The sequence below is a fragment of the Monodon monoceros genome, unplaced genomic scaffold, assembly GCF_005190385.1.
Source record: "Monodon monoceros isolate NGI ecotype Baffin Bay Population unplaced genomic scaffold, NGI_Narwhal_1 Contig2119_ctg1, whole genome shotgun sequence".
NCBI classification, from domain to species: Eukaryota; Metazoa; Chordata; class Mammalia; order Artiodactyla; family Monodontidae; genus Monodon; species Monodon monoceros.
The window spans coordinates 12,958-32,387 of NW_021698018.1; the positions used below are offsets into that span (position 1 = coordinate 12,958).

Consider the following 19,430-nt stretch of genomic DNA (forward strand, 5'->3'; position numbering starts at 1 on the left):
AAATGGGGGGGGGGCTGGGGAAAACAGGGGCAGAATGGAAAGGGAAAATAGGGGAAGAACGGAAAAAGATAGCCTAGGGAGGAGGTGTGGTGTCCATAGCTTCGGGGTCAGAGGTGCTGCCTGCTGCAGCACCGATGACACCCGAAGCCGTAGACGGGGTGCTGGGGAAAAGAGGGGCAGAATGGAAAGGGACAACAGGGGCAGAACGGAAAACGATAGCCTGGGAAGGAGGTGTGGCGTCCATCGCTTTGGGGTGAGATGGGCTGCCTGGCTGATCTGAGAAAAGCGAGTGAAAGTGGGAGAGCTTCTCCCTAGCTGCTAACTCTTCTCAAGGTCTAGCACGCACTGAACACTGGCCTGCCGGCTCAGCCTGGGTGTTGACATTGCATTGTACGTGTCACAGAGCAAGGGCGGGCGGGTCAGGGGGTGGGCTGGGGGCCCCACACAAGCCCAGCCCCTGGAGAAACCCGGCCCGAGGGCAAAGAGCCCGAGCCCTTCTGGACTTTCTAGCGGCTGGGACTTGTCGCTGTGGGTGGCAGGTGTTTGGCACCGGATGGGCCACCATGCGGAGACTGTTGGGGACTGTGGAAGCCTTCTCCTCCAGAGCTCACGCTGCCTGGGCACCGGCTCTGCAGACCCCTCAGCCCTGGGTATGTATCGGCCAGCCCTTCCCCGCAACGGGGCCCAGAGGCCAGAGCCTGCCCAGAGCTGAGTGCAGGAGGCACCCAGAGCTTGCCAGGCTGTGGCCCGCCTCCTCCGTGGACCTCCCCAGCTTGTCCGCGAGCCCTGGAGACAGGAGCAGGAGCGCCTTCTCCAGGGCTGCTGAGCTGCCAGCATCACCGTGAGCCAGGCGGTGAAGGTTTCTGAGCAGGGGATGCAGAGCCCTGACCCGACTGGATGCTGCACCCCACGATGTCCCTTCCTGGCAGGTAGGTTCTTTCTTCACTTGTTTTTCGAAATTTGGTAAAAGAACATTTCAACCTTCGACTGTTCTTCAGGGTATACAGATGGTAGTGGCTTAGCCGGGATTCGAAGCAAGCCTGTGTGATTCCAGAGCTCGTGCTCTGGACTCTGGCGCCTCCTTATCATATATGCTTCATGTGTTACTTTTTCTTTTGTTTCTTGAAGTCCTTATGATACTTAGCCCTAAGTGCCATACCTGTAATGAACACATCCACTGCCCTGTAGGAGGTGTTCTTTTGTTCAACGCGTGAATTGGTCATCCACCACACTGGGTTCTAATCTCAGAAGATAGGTCAGGGACCACCAGTTGTCAGCATAGCACCATCCCACATTTCTAATTGAGGCTTGGAGCCTAGATTCTTCCCTTTGGTCTAGTTTGAAGGATCCAGGTATGTAAAGCTTATATTCTAGATAAATCATGGGCTATCCTGAAAGGAATTCATCCATGAATTATTCTGTATGGATTAGAAGCCAGTTTCTCTGGCCTTCCTGGAGTATATCCAGTAAGGCATCTCATTCATGTCTAGAAAGCAAATATATCATTTATTGCAACTTCAGCGTGGAGCGATGTATTGGTTTAAAATAAAGTACGAGCAACACAATTTGGTCATTGTGAGTATGCCGGCTGGGTCCACTCTTTACTACACATATGTAACTCTAGAGCTTCTTATGCCCCATAGAGGAGACATACTCTTGTGTGTCTAGGACAAGGGAAACATGTGTTGTTATTCAGGAGCTGGAAGCTACAGCATGACAGGAAAGAATTGAAAAATCCTGGTCTTGGTCTACACGTCACTTTACCTTGTTCGAATCTTGTTTCTTTGGCTTGCTTCATTGGAGTGTTTTCTCTCTCCTGGGACTGACATTGTGTGTTCTGTATCAGGCATGTGACGTGTAGAAGTTTCAGAACCCAGAATCATATAGATCAGTAAAAATCTATATATTTTTGTTTAAAATCTATTTAAAATCACACTGGGCATAATTCATATATTCCAAAAGTAGTTTGACCCTCTGCTCATGAGATTCTTTTTATGGTATGTCGAAGCAAATTTGGACTTCCATCCGCAATAAACTTTGAGGTTGGAGGACACAAAAGCTTTTGCTCAGACCTAAATTCTGTCTGAAAAAAAAGGGTAACTATTATAAGCCCTTTCTAACCTCTCCAGGAGCAGAAATGATTTACAGCTATGGCATTGAACCATAATTTCTTGATCTCGTTTGAGAAGAGTTCAGTAAGAAACAGTGTCTTGAGTTTTGTTCGTTGGTTCCCTGTTTTCTTGTCTTGCGTACCAACAATCCACTGTAATACGTGAGTGAGTATGGCAGCAGGCTGAGTGTTCCCTGGAGCTCATTAAATGAACGTGTTTTCCTGAAATGACTTTTGTCTCCTTGTTTTCAGCCCCTCTTCTTTCCTCTGTCCTTTACTATAACCAGGGCTCAGCAAAAGCTGACTGGCTTTGTGCAGACCCTACTTAGGGTAGTCTTTTCTTCATTATTTTATTCGTGGCCCCTCCATTTCATTGTTTGCCTTCTCGAAATGTGTTGAAATCTTTCTGTGGTTGATGACTTCCACAATGTCTTGGCTCTTATTGGTTGATTAATTTTGGTATTTCTACAGTTTTATTTAAACATGGTTTCAGGAGGACCAGAAAGTAAATATATTTCCTAGTCTGCCATCTTGAGCTGAAAATCCCTGTGGATTTTAGCATCCAATGTTCCCATGGGTAAAAAACCCAACCTTGGCATTAATAGATGCACACTCAAGATTTCAGCTTTTCTTGAGCAATCACTAAGGATTTAATATGCGGTCACTTCTAATGGGAAAATAGTAACTATCTCATGGCGTTGATTTGAGGATTAACTTAGATAATGGACAAGAAAATGCTTTGTAAGGTTTTAAAATCTATAAAAAATGTTTTTTGTTATTATTTGATTTGTTGCTATTTCAACTTTAGCTGACAGTTGTTTGTGACCTTGCTTATGTGAGAAAATGCCTTCTGGTTTATTGTTTTGAAAGCCAGATTATATTTTTCAGTAGCTCAATGGAAATGGCATCATTTGTGAAGTTGAAGTGTGAAGGCATAAATGTTTCTTGACATTTGAATCAACTATTGGTCTTCTGGGGCTTGTCCTTATTCTCCTGCAGTCTCTAATCAACATGGCATCCGGAGAGATCCTGTTAAAACGTAAGTCAGATCATGTCACTCCAGGCTCTTCAATGGCTTCTTCACAGGAAAAGCAAAGTCCTCAAAGTGCCTCCACAGCCCTAGAAATCTGGGCCTCTGTTTCCTCTCTGACTGTTTCCTTCTCCTCTCCACTTTGCTCCCTCTGTTTTCCACACACTGACATCCTTTCTGCTCCTTGGATACTCCAAGCCCACTCTTGCCTCATTGCCTTTCCATCTGACTGTTCCCTCTGCTTGTACTATTCACTTCCCAGATATGCACCTTGCTCCCTCTCACAACCTTAGGTTCCCTCTTAAATTTTATCTTCCCCAGAAAGCCCTCAGTGATCACTTAGTTTCAGATCGCAGCCTCCTCCTACCAGCTAACAATCTCCATCCCCCTTCCCTGCTTGCTGTTTTTCTCCAGCACTTACCTGATATACTAGTTATTCTACCCATTTATTCAATTTTTATTTACGTATTTACACTTAACGATTTTATATTTGCTTCTTTACTTTTGTCTCTCCCCTCAGCTCGAGAGAGGCTATATTCATCTGTGTTAATCACTGCTGTGTTTCCTGAACATGCCTAGAAAACATACTGAAGAAGGGTGCCTGAAATTTGGTAAGGGAGCCATCAATTTTCTTGGCTGAATGAAGAAATGTGTTCATAAATTAATGAACAAATCTCTGGGGTTTCTGAATTAAGGACTAATGGGAAGAGGAAGGCAAATGGTTGGGACAGGGTACTGCAAGAAGTAGTATTTGGAGTACTCTGATAGCTATCCTAATAGATAACATTTTGTTCATTTAAATAGTTTTAACGAGAGAGCTGGGAACTAGGGACACACAGCATCGAGGTTTTATAATGCATTCTGTAGAGTTCTTTTCGAGTGTGTTCAAACATCATTGAAAATACGTGCATGCATATAAAGCTCTGTTACTTTATTTAGTGCTTTACAAGAGCCCCTCAAGGAAGGGGTAGTAGCAACTATCAGTATCCTTCCTTTATGATGAGCTTAATTTATTCAAAATTACATCCTAATTTATTTGTAACTGTGAAACTAGACTTAGTTATTTAGTAGACCCTCCCTAGAAACCTATGACGTTAATAAAACCAACAAAAATGTGTTCAGGTTCCAGTGATACACACACTACAGACTCAATTATGTGTCATCCATTTTAATGAAGGGAAGAAGTGATTTAACAAACACAGAGCAAACAAACAGAATATGAAGGTTTGTCCTCCATTAATATTAGTAATGGATAAAGTGGGCTCCAACGCCTTCAAGGTAGCTTGAGACCCATCATCTCTGTGTCATGGGAAGGGGGATGCTCGGCCAGGATGTCTTTCTGTGTCACTGAGAAAAATTTCCGTAATATATAACGATACTTACTGAAACGGATATGGGGCATTTGGGTAATTAGGAATCCGTTAGCATATTTTTCCGGAAGCCTTGACTACGAAACGAGGATAGTAGATTTGGACACTTGCAGCTATGCAGAAGTTGTTTGGGTATTCATCTTTATGCCGAATGAAGTAAGCTTATTTCATCTCTGCAGCTTCCCATATACCATTTTCCCACCTCTGTTTTGTGTTTGGAAAGACTTTTAGAAATTAAAACTCAAGTTAAAAAGTGAGTGACGGGCTTCCCTGGTGGCTCAGTGGTTGAGAGTCCGCCTGCCGATGCAGGGGACACGGGTTCGTGCTCCGGTCCGGGAAGATCCCACATGCCGCGGAGCGGCTAGGCCCGTGAGCCATGGCCGCTGAGCCCGCGCTCCGCAACGGGAGAGGCCACAGCAGTGAGAGGCCCGTGTACCGCAGAAAAAAAAAAAAAAAAAAGAAAGAAAAGAAAAGAGAGTGAGTGACAACTTAAATGATATATGGAATATTTTGCTGACTTAGAAGAGCATGCAGAATTAAATATGACCCAGTTGAAATGTTAATTTTATTTTAATGTGTATATTGGGGTGGAGTCTTAAAGGTGCCAGAAAACAAGCATTCACCCATCCTGTTTGGAACTGCAGCACACAGGCACCTTCAGTTACCAGTTCTGTTCATTCCACAGAATCATCTTGGGAAAACATACTGTGTTTTATGTACCTGGTGTAGATCTTAACCAGTTTGAAGAATTTCCCAAATACCTGTTAATATGTAGTTCTCCGATTCCAATCTTGCCACGTCCTGTACCAGTGACACAGCACATAGGAGTTTTATTTCTCTTTCTTTCTCTGGGTTGTTGAGAACCCAACGAAAGAACAATGGAATGGCATCAAAGAGATCAGGGTTCTTGACTCAGATTTACCATAAAATAATAGTGTCCTCTTGGGAAAATTATAGTTGTTCTAGGCCCCTTTCCTTTTCTTTACTTTGACAGAGCTGCACTAGATGACCCCAAGTAACACTGCGCTCTTTGCAGTAGCAGCTTAGACGTTATTGGTTTTCTGAAACAAATGAAGACAGTGACACAGGAAACTGTGCAACATCTCTGTAACGATGTTTTCTTAGAGTTGCCTCCATTTTTCAGATGATAAGATGGCTGAGCACAGAAGTAGGTGTTTTGACCAGAGGTTCCAGAGTAGATGGAACTGAACCACAAGTTTCCTTCATTCCTGAAGCTCACTTAGCCGAAACATAGGCTTCTGAATATTAAGCTGTAAAGCATATTATCAGTGTGCTTTAAAAGAAGCGGTTCTTCTAGGATTTCTAATTAATAGCAGGCGGTTTTGAAATTCTTAGAAGATCATCGAATTTTGTGAGATTTACAGCTCTATTTTCCTGTCAAGCAAGTTGTATCAGTGCCAGACAATCATGTGAGCTTCTGGATGCTTCTCTGAACCTCTTGAATTTTTCTTCTTGCTATCTGAAATTCATGCCAGATAAGCCTTTTTGTAGAGAGCGTGTACAGACTTGTCTATTTTCATATAAGAAAGCGATGCAGTGAGCCAGGTCGGGGGTTAAGCCCTCATTCTCAGAGTGGTATTGAGCTCCTGGTGAAATGTAATCCTCATTTCCTCAGAATAGAAAAGCAGTTATCTCACGTTTTTAATGCCATTAACTCTTTATACATTTATGGATGATACATATATTTATTGTACCTACGAGGTGTGCTCTCTTTGGGAAGTACAAAGCTATTTGAGACGTAAGTTGTTCATTTTTTTGTTTTCCCACAAATACTGTGACCCTTTGAGCAGGAAGGTCTATGTTTTACTAACATCTAGAAGAAGCAGCTAACACGGTGTCTAAGATGTAGTCAGTAAATATGAAATAGGTAAATGAACACATTTTTAAGGAAGGGCCAGGGCATGAACAAATAGAAAATTTTCATTTTCAGTCACAAAGCCACAACAGACATAAAAATGATACAGACAACAAGTGCTACGGTCATTCAAAGAAGGCATAGAAGTGATACAACAAGGATCTCCCCTATGGCACAGGGAACTGTACTCAATATTTTGTAATAACTTATAAGGGAAAAGAATCTGAAAACGGGAATCACTGCGCCGTACACCTGAAACGGACACGACATTGTAAATCAACTATATTTCAATTAAAAAACAAACAAACAGACAACAGCAACAACAAAAAACCAAAGAGGTCATAGAAGTTCTTATGAGATTCCAGAAGAGAAGAGAAGCCAAATGAGGACGGGAGAGGCGGCTTTTGAATCAGTTCAGAGGAGAAGTCACAGCGGAACTAGTCATTGATCTGAACTTGAGATTAAGATTAAGATGAATTAATCTGAATTAATTAAGATTGCAACACAGGGATATTACAGATGAAGGTAATCACATAAACTTACTATACTGAAACTTGCAGAGGTTATGAGTGTTGTTCAAGATCCCAAAGCAAGTGCATTGTGGAATCCGAATTTTAAGTGAGGCCTAATGAACTAAAAACAAACCAACACAGAAACAAGCCCTTCCTGTGACACCACGTTGCCTTTGAAGTCGTTTTTTTTGGTGGGTTGGCAGAAACTGGTTCCAGTGTTTCTTGCAGGAATGACTGGCCATAGGACTGGGCGTCGTAGCTTCCTGCCAGGCGGCCGAAGGTCGCAGGCAGGTGGGTCACTGGGACACACGCGGAGGGGCTCCTGCCCGGCCCCCTGGCCGCTCAGTGCCCCTGCCCCAGAGCGGGGGTGGGGGCCTCAAAGCAGCCTTGTCTGAGTCCCCTGCCACTAGAGAGAGTATTGGCCCAACACTTGTAGAAAACGGGGACCTTGCTGGCAGTTCAGTGGAGGGACACCAATAAATCTTGCCGACTTTCTGCTGAAGCTCACGAGGGTTCACTCCTAAGCCTCTTACAAGGCCAGCTGCCGAGGCTGCGAGAGATGAGTCAGGGCTCTCCCTCCACCACGGGGAGATCGCTGGTTAAAGCGCTCACGAGGGAGTGAACCGCGTGTCCGCACCGACACGCGTGGGCAGACCTCGTCGATGCCTTCTGTCCGGGGTACGAAGCCCTCTCCTGCCTCTTCCAGGCTCTCTAGAAAGCATGTGCAGAGCCTCCCACTCCACCCTCGGACTCCGTGGGCCACAGCTGGAGGGACCAGCCAAGGAGCCGTGGCAGGAGGAGGCCAGAGGGCAGTGGGCCTCGGCCGGAGCCCGTCAGTCGGTCCCCATTCACACACCACCAGACGATCCTCTTGACCTGGGCAGTAGCCGCCAACCGACCGCTAAGGTGAGCCCGGCGCGCGCTTGGCTACCTGGCATGGCTGGGAACCCCAGGATCTCCTGGCAGAGGCGGGCATTCTCCTGGGCCGGGTCCGCGGGCGTCTGCGTGTGCAGGGCCTGAACCACCTTGGCCAGGACGATCTGGCACAGGTCGAAGAGGCCTGGGGCGTGGGAGGAAGGAGACGGGGGGCTGGCACCGTGTCCAGGCCGCGCTTGCCAGCCGGGCAGACCGGAAGCCCCCTTCCCTTCCCTCGGTCCGGCCGCGTCTGGGTTGGCCTCCCGGGACTTGATGAGCTTGTCCAGCAGCTCCTGAGGGACGGTGCTGCCCGTGCCCCACCAAGACTGGCAGCAGCGCCAAGGGCCTCACAGGGCACGGCGCCCCCGGCCCCAGAGCCTTCCGTCTGGTTCTCATCACCGGCTGTCACCAGACTTGCATGCAACGTGCTTTTCTTTTCTCTTGTCTTCTTTACGTCCCTCAGCCACGCAATGCGGTGAAGCCCTGACGCTCGCTGCCACGTCGGTACACCCTGAGAACACGATGCTCAGCGAGAGAAGTCATACACAGAAGGACACACAGGGCGTGACCCCACTGAGGAGAAACATCCAGAGCAGGTAGATCCACAGAGTCAGCGAGTGGGTTCCTGGTTGTCAGGGGCTGGCGAGGGGACGGAGTGATAGCTAAGGGCGTGAGGGACATTTTCGGGATGATGGAAATGGTCCAAAGCAGTAGTGACGTCTGTACGGCTCAGTAAACTGTCCCCACACGCCCCGGTGCAGCCTGTGAGAGCATCGCTCTCAGGATGAAGGGCTGACCACAGGAAGACCGAACGAGCAGTGGGTCCTGGGCCCAGACTCTCAGCTGGCGCCCCCCACGTGGGGAAGTCACTGGGACTTGCTGAGCCTCCACGGAGACTGGCAGCAGCCCCCGAGCTCACAGGGCACTGCGCCCCCGGCCCCAGAGCCTTCCCTCTGGTTCTCATCACCGGCTGTCAGCAGACTTGCAGGCAACGTTCCTTTCTTTTCTTTTGTCTTTTTTAAAGGCAACTCTTGAGTACATGTATTTAACATGCAGGGAACCAGCCCTGACTCCTTGATCTGGGTCTTCCAGCCTCTAGAGCCTCGAGGACATCCATTTCCGTTATTTACGCGCCCAGTGCCTGGGGTTTGATGATGGAAGCTGACACCGAGGGCGTCACCACGTGTGGGGTGATGTCAGTGAAAGAATCCCGCGGCGAGGGCCTGCCTGAGGACCACGCATGCCCGGGCCCTCCCCGCCCCCTGCCTGCAGCCCTGCGCCTGGGAGCGGAGCTGGTGCATCGCATGCCCGACGTCGTGGAAGTTGGTCTCCCGCTCATCGTGCCGCAGCAGGGAGGGCAGGTTGGGCGTAGGCTTGGTGAAGTTGGCCACCATGGCCGCGATGGCGATCTGGCAGCTCCCATCGTGCTGTAGGCAGGCCGAAGCAGGCCGCGTGCCCGGACTTCCCCACCCTGCGGAGGGACGTGGATGGGGCCCCGCTTCCACAGAGGAGCCCCGGCCCACGGCCGACAGGTTCCCCCACGCACGCACCGAGGATAGAGGTCAGGTAGAACTTGCCGATGGATGACCTTGCCCGAGGCCGCGTCCCAGACGGTTTAGAGCCTCACGTCTTCGTGACCCATGCTGGTGCCCTCCTCCAGGTCGAAGGTCAGCCGCAGCAGCTCCTGGGAGATGCCCAGCAGCCCGCGTGTGACCGCCTGCATGGGGAAAGACTCATTGAGCAGGTACTGGCCCACGTGGTAGCGCGTCTCCTCCCCCTGGTTCACGTAGTAGCGCAGGTCCCAGGCGTTGATGGGGCCGTCAAAGTGCAGGCCCCGCCTCTGGCACTCGGCCTTCTTTAGCTCCAGGATCACGGCCGCTCCTGCTCCCCGAGGGGCTTCAGCTTCTGGGCCAGCTCACCTGCGGGCGGAGGGGAGAGGCTCGGCTACGTCCCTGGGGCGGCCCCCCAGCCACCCCCGACCCTGTGCCCCTCGAGGCAGAATGAAGGGTCTGGGAAGGTGACCCCCAAGGGCTGACACAGTGGGGTCTCAGGCAGCACCACGTCCGGTCAAGGTCCGCCTGACCCCGTCCCCACTGGGACTCAGGGGGGAGGCGGTGTTACCTAGGACAGTGGCCACCACCTGGCTGGTCTTGTCCGTGTTCATCTCCAGCACAGAGTCGGCATGGTGCGGAACCCCAGCAGGCGGGACTTCAGGGCCTGCAGCCTCACCAGCGCCCTGAGGATCAGGCAGTTCTCCTGGAAGCCAGAGACGGAAGGCGCTGGGGACCGAGGGCCACGCCCTCCCCGCGGGCCCCGGGCCAGGTCTCTGCAGGCGGGCAGGGCTCCCAGGCCACTGGCGGGCACAGCCAATCCCCCTCCCTCCTCCTCCTGGCCCGGATTTCTAGACGCTTTGGTGCTGTCCTAACACGTGGTCTTTATTAACACAGGTCCTTTTGGAAGCAGAAACGGCATGAACGTGATGGGCTCTAAGGCCAAGGGCAGGAAGAAATGCGGCCAGGCTCTCCAGGAGCCACCAAGGGGCCTCCCCGGGCTCAACAAGACGAACACGGCTGCCGTGCAGACAGTAGCTCAACCCCACGGCGCCCGAACACCCAGCCCCTGGACGGTGAGACACCTGTTGCCGCAGGTGGCCCGTGGCTCACTGATGAGGCCCGGCCGCAGGCGTACGCCACCTTCTCGGGGGCCACCTCTCCGGTCTGCAGCGGGGTTCTCCTGGGAGCCCCCAGTCACCACAGCACCAGCGTGGCCTGTCTGCAGCCCAAGAAGGTGGGGACACAAGACTGTCCCCCGTGCCCCCCGCATCCCCCGCGAGGCCGAGCGAGCACCAGTGGTGTCTGCGGGGAAGATGAAGGGCTCACGCACAGCCCGCATCTACAGAAGCACAGACTGCAGCCACATGCGCTATGGAACAAACACAAGTGTCCATGCAGGACCCGATGTCTGAATGTCAAGGCCATGCCCGGGCCACAGTGAGAAGGTGCATCCCCCATGCAAGCCACAGAGAGGGGATGGGGGGGTCCATCTGCGATTCTGAGCTCATCGGGCATCACCCCAGAGGGAGAGGGAGAGGGAGAGAGGTAGACAGACGTACAGAGGGAGAGAAAGAGAGAGGGAGGGAGAGACGTCTCTCCCTTCCCTGGGGGTTCTCTAGTGCAGCCAAGGCTGAAAACCACTGCATTTTGGGAGATGGGTCCTCGTGGAAGAGTTAAATAGTCGCTCATGGCATTATCGACACATACTAAAAAGGCCCCAAATCTTGGGGAGTCAGGGAGGGGAGTGTCGGCTGCCTCGTAAACGAGGAGAGATTGGGCATCATAGGAGGTGCCTGTGCAGCCTGCGCCCAGGGCCCCGCAGACTTCATCTCCCAGCGGTGGTCCTGGGCTGGAAGTCAGCGGGGAGGTCAGGCTGTCCAAGCATCAACGTTGACTTCAGGGCTGATCTAAAAGGCGCCTGGGGTTTGTTGAAGCAGAAAAAAGAGAAAGCAGTAGGGAGAGGATGGGAGTGGGAGGGGGAGGGAGCCCCCCTCCTCAGCACTTCTACTGCTCTCCCTCTCTCTCTCTCTCTCTCTCCCTTTCTCCCTCTCTCCCTCTCTCCCTCTACCTCGCTGCCTCTCACTCTCCCTCTCCCTCCATCTCTCCCTCTGCCTCTCTCCCTCCCTCTCTCCCTGTCCCTCTTTCCCTGTCCCTCTCTCTCTCTCCCTCTTTCCCTCCCCCTCTCCCTCTCCCCTTTCCCTCTCCGTCTCCCCTTCTCCCTCTCTCCCTTCCTCTCTCCCTGTCCCTGTTTCCCTGTTCCGCAGGCTCTGGCTCTACCTCTTTCCCTCTCCCTCTCCCTCCACCTCCTTCCCTCTCTGGAGAGGGAAGGAGGTGGAGGGAGAGGGAGAGAGAGATGGAGAGGGAGGGGGGAGAGGGAGAGGGAGAGGGATGGGGGAGAGCAAGGGGGAGACGGAGGTGGAGAGGGAGTTGGGAGAGGGTCGGGGAGGGGGGAGAGGGAGGGGGGAGGGAGAGAGGGAAAGAGAGAGACGCAGAGGAAAGAGGGAGAGGGAAGAGAGAGAGGGACAGAGGGAGAGGGAGAGAGGGAGGAGGAGAGGGACGAGAGGAAGCAGGGAGAAAAGAGAGAAAGAACACACCATCTACATTTCTGTCAAATGACACCGGGGATCCTTACACAACCAGGAGAAAATAACACAGCGAGGCTCTTTCTCAGCTGGAACCGGAACTGCAGATGGGGCCAAACACCACCAGGGTGGCCACACATGTCCAGCTGCCGCCCCAGCCCCCTGAGTCTGGTCACCAGGGCTCTGAGTGTTTGCTCCAGGGACCTGGGGGTTCACCCTGTCACCCTGGAGGTCGGGCCTAGACAGCATGGCCCCGGGCTGGACACATAGGGGGAAAAGCATCCCCACAGGCCAGCTTGTGCGAGCCGATTCAGCTGCCAGATTCTAGAGGCCCGGGATCACCCTGTGGCCCATGAAAGCCAGGAGCCAGGAGGGTCTTGCATCGGGATTCCTGTCCGTTGGACTGGAACGTTTATGTAAGGAGTCTTGGAAACAGTGGTAACAAGACTGAATTCGAACGAGCTTTAGGATATTATGGACCGCTCCGAAGTGTGTGGGTTGCTAAAAACCCTCCCGGCTTCACTCTTGTTGAAAATGAAGATCCCCGAGATGCAGCGGATGCTGTCTGAGAAGTAGACGGGAGAACACTCTGTGGCTGCCGAGTAAGAGTGGACCTGTCGAATGGGGAAGGGAGAAGTCGAAATCGTGGCCGCCTCCTTCTTGGGGTCGTCGCCCTCGAGATGATTATCGGGGGAGGAGTCCTCCCCCTCACCACAGATCTCCAAGACGGAGAAGCTTCTCCCGCAGCCGGAGCAGGTCCCTTTAGTAGATATAGGAGAAGAGAGAGATCACTGTCCCGGGAGAGAAATCGCAAGCCGTCCCGATCTTTCTCTAGGTCTCCTAGCCGATCCAGGTCAAATGAAAGGAAATAGCGGACCACTTTGCAAGAGGAGTGGTGCACAGGAAATACCTTCATTTGACAGGAGTCTGTACAGAAAATTCAAGTTTCGTTTGAGACTTCCGAAGCTTGATGCACTTTTTAAATGTTTTAGCTGTTCCCGTTTGTTTGTCTCTTGGGACAGTGACACATAAAGGTGTCATTCTCTATGGTTTGAAATGGGTCATATGAGGCATGTAATATGAAGAATTGTTTCTTTACAATGTTCTCTTAAGCAGAATTGAATTTGCTTTGAATTTTTGGTCTTGCCTAGACTGATAATACAACTCTAACTCCTGCCCACCTAAAGTGTGATGTTTATTATTATGGAAACAACACTGGCAAACATTGAAAAGACTTTCTGTAGCTGGGATGTGGTATGCAGCTGTAGTCAAGCAAGCAGTCTTTAAAAGGTGCTGTGAACACAAGCCAGCAGGTAGAAATGAAAGCCGCACCCTTACCCTAGATTAGAGGTTTAAGAATTCCACTAGTCTTCACACTGGACAAGAGGTTGTCCAGTGAGTTTAGCATCTAAGAAGTTTCAAGGAAGTTAGTTTACCTTTGAGTTAGGTCATAAGTCCCCTCTGTGATTGCTGTACATGAATACATAGCTCCTTGTAAAGTTTTTTGGAAGTTGAGATTATCAAGATACCAATGTCCTGCCAGATAAAAGAGTATACTGTAGAGCTGAACTTTGAGTTACTGTGCAATTTTTTTTTTCATGCTGTCATTTGTAATATGTTTTGTGAGACTCCTTGGGATTAAAGCTTTGGTTCCAAACGGAACAAAGAAAACAAAAAAAGGATCCACCTGCCAATGCAGGGGACCCGGGTTCGAGCCCTGGTCCGGGAAGATCCCATGTGCCGCAGATCAGCTAAGCCCGTGGGCCACAACTATTGAGCCTGCGCTCTAGATCCTGGGAGCCACAACTACTGAGCCCCCATGCCACAACTACGGAAGCCTGCACATCTAGAGCCCGTGCTCCGAAACGAAGCCACTGTAATGAGAAGCACGTGCCCGCAACAAAGAGGAGCCCCTGCTCACCGCAACTAGAGAAAGCCCGTGTGCAGCAATGAAGACCCAACGCAGCAAAAAATAAAAAAATAAAAAAAAAATAAAAGACGCTACTGGCCAGGTGATCAAGGGTAAAATTGTTTGTCACAAGTCCCGTTGATGGTGTGTATCCTTGATGTGTGTATCCTTGATGGTGTGTATCCTTGATGATGTGACCTGAGGAGAATGACATTTTTATCTCTGTCTGCATCTTCCGCCCCAAACCCCATAACTCCAGCCCAACCATAAGAAAAACATCAGAAAACCAACAGACAAACAAATTGAGGGACAAAATACCTGACCAGTCCTCCTCAAAACTTTCAAGGTATCAAAACCCAGGGACGTCTGAGAAATGTCACAGCCCAGAGGAGACTGGGACAGAAAAAGGATGTTAGGGGAAAGCTAGGGAAATTCTAATAAAGTGTGGACTTTAGTTAATAATAACGTATCCATCTCGGTTCCTTAGTTGGATAAGCATGTCGTACTAACGTACTAAAGTACTAACGTGTTGGAAATAGGGGTACTGGGTCGGGGGTCCACAGCACTCTGTACACTCTGTACAGATCTTTGCAACTTTTTTGTAACTCTAAGCTATTCTAAAATTAAGCAACTACTAAACAGAGATAAGAATGTTATTTCCCTGATTTGAACATGGCTGAGTTTGTTTTCATGGTCACATTTGTGCTATCTGGATGTGTCTTGGAATCAGTAGCAAAGGAGAGTTGCCAGCCCCTGGGAAGATGCGGCTGGTTTGCAGGTGGCTTGCTCTGGAGCTGAAGACCACGGTGGGAAGTCTGCAGCCTCGGGCTGCACTTAGAACCATGGGAGGGGATGGGCCAGCTCAGTTAGGGATGGAACCTATAAATAAAACTTTTTCTTTTCCATTATGGCTTATCACAGGATATTGAATATAGTTCCCTGTGCTAGACAGTAGGACCTTGTAGCTTATCCATCCTATATGTAATAGTTTGCGTCTGCTAACCCCAAACTCCCAATCCAACCCTCCCTCACTCTTTCTCCCCCTTGGCAACCACAAGTCTGTTCTCTATGTCTGTGAGTCTGTTTTTGTTTCGTAGACAAGTTCATTTGTGTCGTATTTTAGATTTCACATATAAGAGAGATCATATATGTGTCTTTCTCTTCTGACTTACTTCACTTAGTATGATAATCTCTAGGTCCATCCACGACGTTGCTGCAAATAGCATTATTTCATTCTTTTTATGGCTGAATATATTCCATTGTATATATGTACCACATCTTCTTTATCCATTCACCCATCAGTGGACATTTAGGCAGCTTCCACATCTTGCCTATTATAAATAGTGATGCAATGAACATTGGGGTACATGTATCTTTTCTTTCTTTTTCTTTCTTTTTTTCTTTCTGTTTCTTTCTTTCTTTCTTTTTCTTTCTTTCTTTCTCTCTCTCTTTCTTTACTTTTTTGTTACACAGCATGTGGGATCTTAGTTCCCTGGCCAGAGATGGAACCCATGCTCCCTGCACTGGAAGCACAGAGTCTTAACCACTAGACCACCAGGGAAATCCCAGGGGTGTATGTATATTTTTGAATTAGAGTTTTCTCCAGATCTATGCCCAGGAGTGGAATTGCGGGACCGTATGGCAGCTGTATCTGTTCTCTGCACGTCTCACATCAACCACCTGCACTCCAATCCTTGCTCTCAACGTCATCTTCGGGGAACACAACCTGCGACAGGGACCTTGACAAGAAGAAATGGCTCAGGGAGAAGCTAGCTGCACAGGGAGGAGATAGAGGCCATCGACCCTGGGGTGTGGCGGGGAGAGTGGGCACAGAGATTGGTCATTTCATCCCTGATACTCAGCCCTCCTGGCTGCCCCACTCTAGGTCACCTCGGGATACAGAGGTGACCCGGTTAGAGTCCCAGCCTGTGCAGGAATCTCGGGGCCCCAGCGGGTCTGAATAATATTAGTGCAGGGTCTCCCCCATGGCACTGGGGTTATTTGGGGCGGGTCATTCTCTGCTGGGGGCCCCTCTTGGGCACTGTGTGGGGTTCAGCAGCATCCCTGTCCCCACCCATTTGATTCCAGGGTCCCCTCCCCCCGAGTTGTGACAACCACAGGTTTTCCCCAGACATCACTGAAGAACTGGGGGAGGCGGAAGCAGGATGGCCCTGGGTGAGGACAGCTGTGTTGAAGCAACCAGCCTGGCTTAGGGCAAGGTCTGCCCCAATCCCGTCAGAGCCTGCACTTAGAACTGCCCCTTCCCTCTCCCACCTCCCATGCCCTGCAGTGGTCTCCGAGACATCATCCCCATGTAAGAAATCACACCTTCTCAGTTTACTGTCCCCAGCACCTAGAAGAGTGTCTGCTATGTAGTAGATGCTTCATAAATACTTGCTGAATAAAGGAGTTGAATAAAGGGATGAGTGGATGAATGAATGAAGGTTACCATGGAAGGAAGGGGGAGATTCCCTTTCTGGCTCTCGGGGATTGGGATATCAAGTGAAAGATCCATCCTAAATAGGCTGACCAGCCTTCTGGGTTCCCCAGAAATGAAGGTTTCCCCATAGTTCCAGCGCTCAAACCTGAGCGGTCCTGGGCAAAGTGGGGGCGGGTGTTGGTCACCCTGTGTAAACACAGTAACAATTCCAACTGCAATAGCGATGGCCAAGGACCTCTACGGTCTTACTGACCAGGCACAGTTCTTCACCTGGCGGGGAAGGGTGGGCCGGGATTGGAATTCCGGTGATCCAGGGTGGGCGGGTGAGGGCACACCCCGGGCTTGTGTAGGGGAGTCCAGGAAGGTTCTGGAGGAAGTGACAGTGACACAGGAGGGAGGGAGGAGTCTAAGGAAGAACGTCCCACACGACACCGTGTGCCAACGGCCCTGGGCCCAAGGTCACACCTGACCAGGGCTTGCTTGTTTTCTTTTTTTCTAATTTACTTTTCCCCACATAGATATGCAATTGTCCTAATGCCATTTATTGAAAACTCCTTAATTTCCTCACTTTCTGTCATATCAAGTTCTCATCTATCTGTTTCTGGACCTTTATTCTCTACCATAGAGCTATACGTCCCATCCTTGCACCACTAGGGCTGTTTCATCACTATAACTTTAGTTTTTACTCATTTATTTCTTTGGCCGTGCTGGGCGGCATGTGGGATCTTATTTCCCTGACCAGGCTTTGAACCCGCACCCCTTGCAGTGGAAGCTCGGAGTCTTAATCGCTGGACCTCCAGGGAAGTCCCCAGGGCTTGCTTTGACATCCATCGAATGGTGGCGGGTGGGCACGGGGAGCAGCTGTCTGTGAGCCATCCTGTGTAGAAATGCAGGGTGGAGGGCAGGACAGCTGGAGCGGGAGGGGAAAAGGCGGAGGAGGGAGGGAGGGAGGGATGGCGGGCGGGCGGGCGGGCGAGAGACAGACAGAGAGTTTCCGGAGACAATAGCTCTGGCCGTGTCCTAGGGCATGAAAGCTGAAAATAGCTCCTAGTGCCGGGAGCCCTGGAGCCGGAGCCTGGGAGCCATTGTGACTGGCACTCCTCCCTGGTGTGTGTATGTGTGCGGGGGCGGGGGGCTCTGGACTTCTCAGGCTGGGAATGGGGTGCACGGAGCAAGGACGGAGCAGGGACGGAGCAGGGACCCTTCTCTCTGGGACCTCGCAGGCCATCCTTAGCTCACAAAGCTGAGCCACTCCTGGCCCTACGAGTGGGGGGCTTATCCTCCCTGCCCCCTGGATCACACCCCCTCACACACAACTTCCCCTTGTGTGCTCCCAGCAAACAAGAGAATCTGTTTTTAAAAGATTTGGGGGAGGGGGGTAAACAGACAAACAAGAGCAGAATGGATACTTTTTCCGAATGGGAATGGCTCTGTGTAACCCCATCCCCAGGGTAACCAGAGTCCTGACCTCTAACACCCTTGACGAGTCAGCCTTGGTCTGGGCTTGCAGACCCACGGAAGCTTCCTCATCCCCTCCTTCAGACCCCGTCTCTCCCTCGGCGGCTTTGTGAGAGGCACCCGGGGAAGTGGGACTGCTAGGCTGTACTGCTGCTAGAACTCCACCTGGGCTCCACCAGGCTCCAGCCCCCCGCCCTGTGCACCTCTCTGACCCTGAGGCACCTCAACTGGTAGGAGCGGCATCACCTTCCCTCCCGGGACATGTGACACTTAAGTGAGACACAGAAAGGACAAGCGTTTGGCCCCTGGCTGGCAAAGAGCAGGTGCTCAATTGTCATAAGTGGCCGTATCAGTGAGGGTTCTCCAGACAAACAGAATCCGTAGGGTGTGTGTGTATATACACACACACGTACATATGTACACGCATACAAAAATATACAGCTGTGTATATATGCAGTACGCATACAGACACATACACATATAGTATATACAATACGCAAATACATATATACACACATATATATAAAATGCATAGTTTGTATATATACAGTATGTATACACACATATACACGTAATGTATACAATAGACACATGCATATACACTATACATACACACATATGAAATGCATCGTTTGTGTATATACAGTATGTACACATACGTATAACATATGCAATATACACACCTAGGTACGTCTATATCATACATATATACACACAAAGATATTTAGGTGTGTATATATACAGTATACATACATACACATATAATATATGCAATACATACACGTACATACATATAGACACACATATACACCTACATAGAAAAGCATGTAGAATAAAAATATATATGTACTGCATATATAAATTCCTTGTATTCGTTCCTCCTTTACGCAAAGTGGACCAATTTCAGTGTTAATCTCTTCTGAAAAATACCTTCCCGGCCACATCTGGAATAATGTTTGTGGTTGCCGGGGCCCCACGCAGTGCGCACATGAGATTAACCATCCCCGTGGCGATGATGACACTTTATTTTCTCCCTTGACCATTGTCACTACTATTCCAATTAAAATGGCAGTGCTATGAGGGCAGGGCATTTCCTTTTTGGCCAGTACTGAGCGTCCGCGGTCTGGTGCCTAGCATAGGCTAAATACACGGCAATTTTGTGAACAGAAGCCGGGATTCCAGCTGTCATATTTAATAGGAATTATAGTCTTATTATTGGGGGGGAGGGGTTGTGTCACGGTACGTCGAGTTCGGGAGTCGAACTCGCCACCACTGGCCCTGAGAGGTTTGGCCGGGTCCCCACTTCGGGCCGGTGGGTGTGGCCAGGGGCAGCCGATGACGTGCGTACGTGCGTGCGTGGGAGCGTGCGTGCGTGAGAGCGTGCGAGTCCACGGGGCGGGCCGCGCGCGCCGGGAGTGTTTCAGCCCGGCCCCCGGCTCATTGTGGTCGCCTCACGCCGGCCCGAGTTCGCAGCAGCGCTGGAGGCCCCGGGCCTGTGAGCACAAAGAGGGAGCCGGGGGCCGGACGATAGTGTGGCGGCGGCAGCTGGGGCCCAGGCCAGGCCCCCTCCCCTCAGCCTCCCGCCTGCCCGTCTGCCCCGCCCCCGGCGGTGGCGCCGCGCCCCTCCTCCAACCGCCAGACTAGCGCGGTGCGGGGCCCGCGCGCGAAGACATGG

At 50.7% G+C, this 19,430-nt stretch overlaps 2 pseudogenes; one reads left to right on the top strand and one right to left on the bottom strand.

Annotated features, from left to right (window-relative positions):
• Nucleotides 1-8,840: 8,840 nt before the first annotated feature.
• On the bottom strand, nucleotides 8,841-9,745 carry LOC114894215 (annotated as a pseudogene).
• Nucleotides 9,746-12,304: 2,559 nt separating this feature from the next.
• On the top strand, nucleotides 12,305-14,319 carry LOC114894283 (annotated as a pseudogene).
• Nucleotides 14,320-19,430: the final 5,111 nt, after the last annotated feature.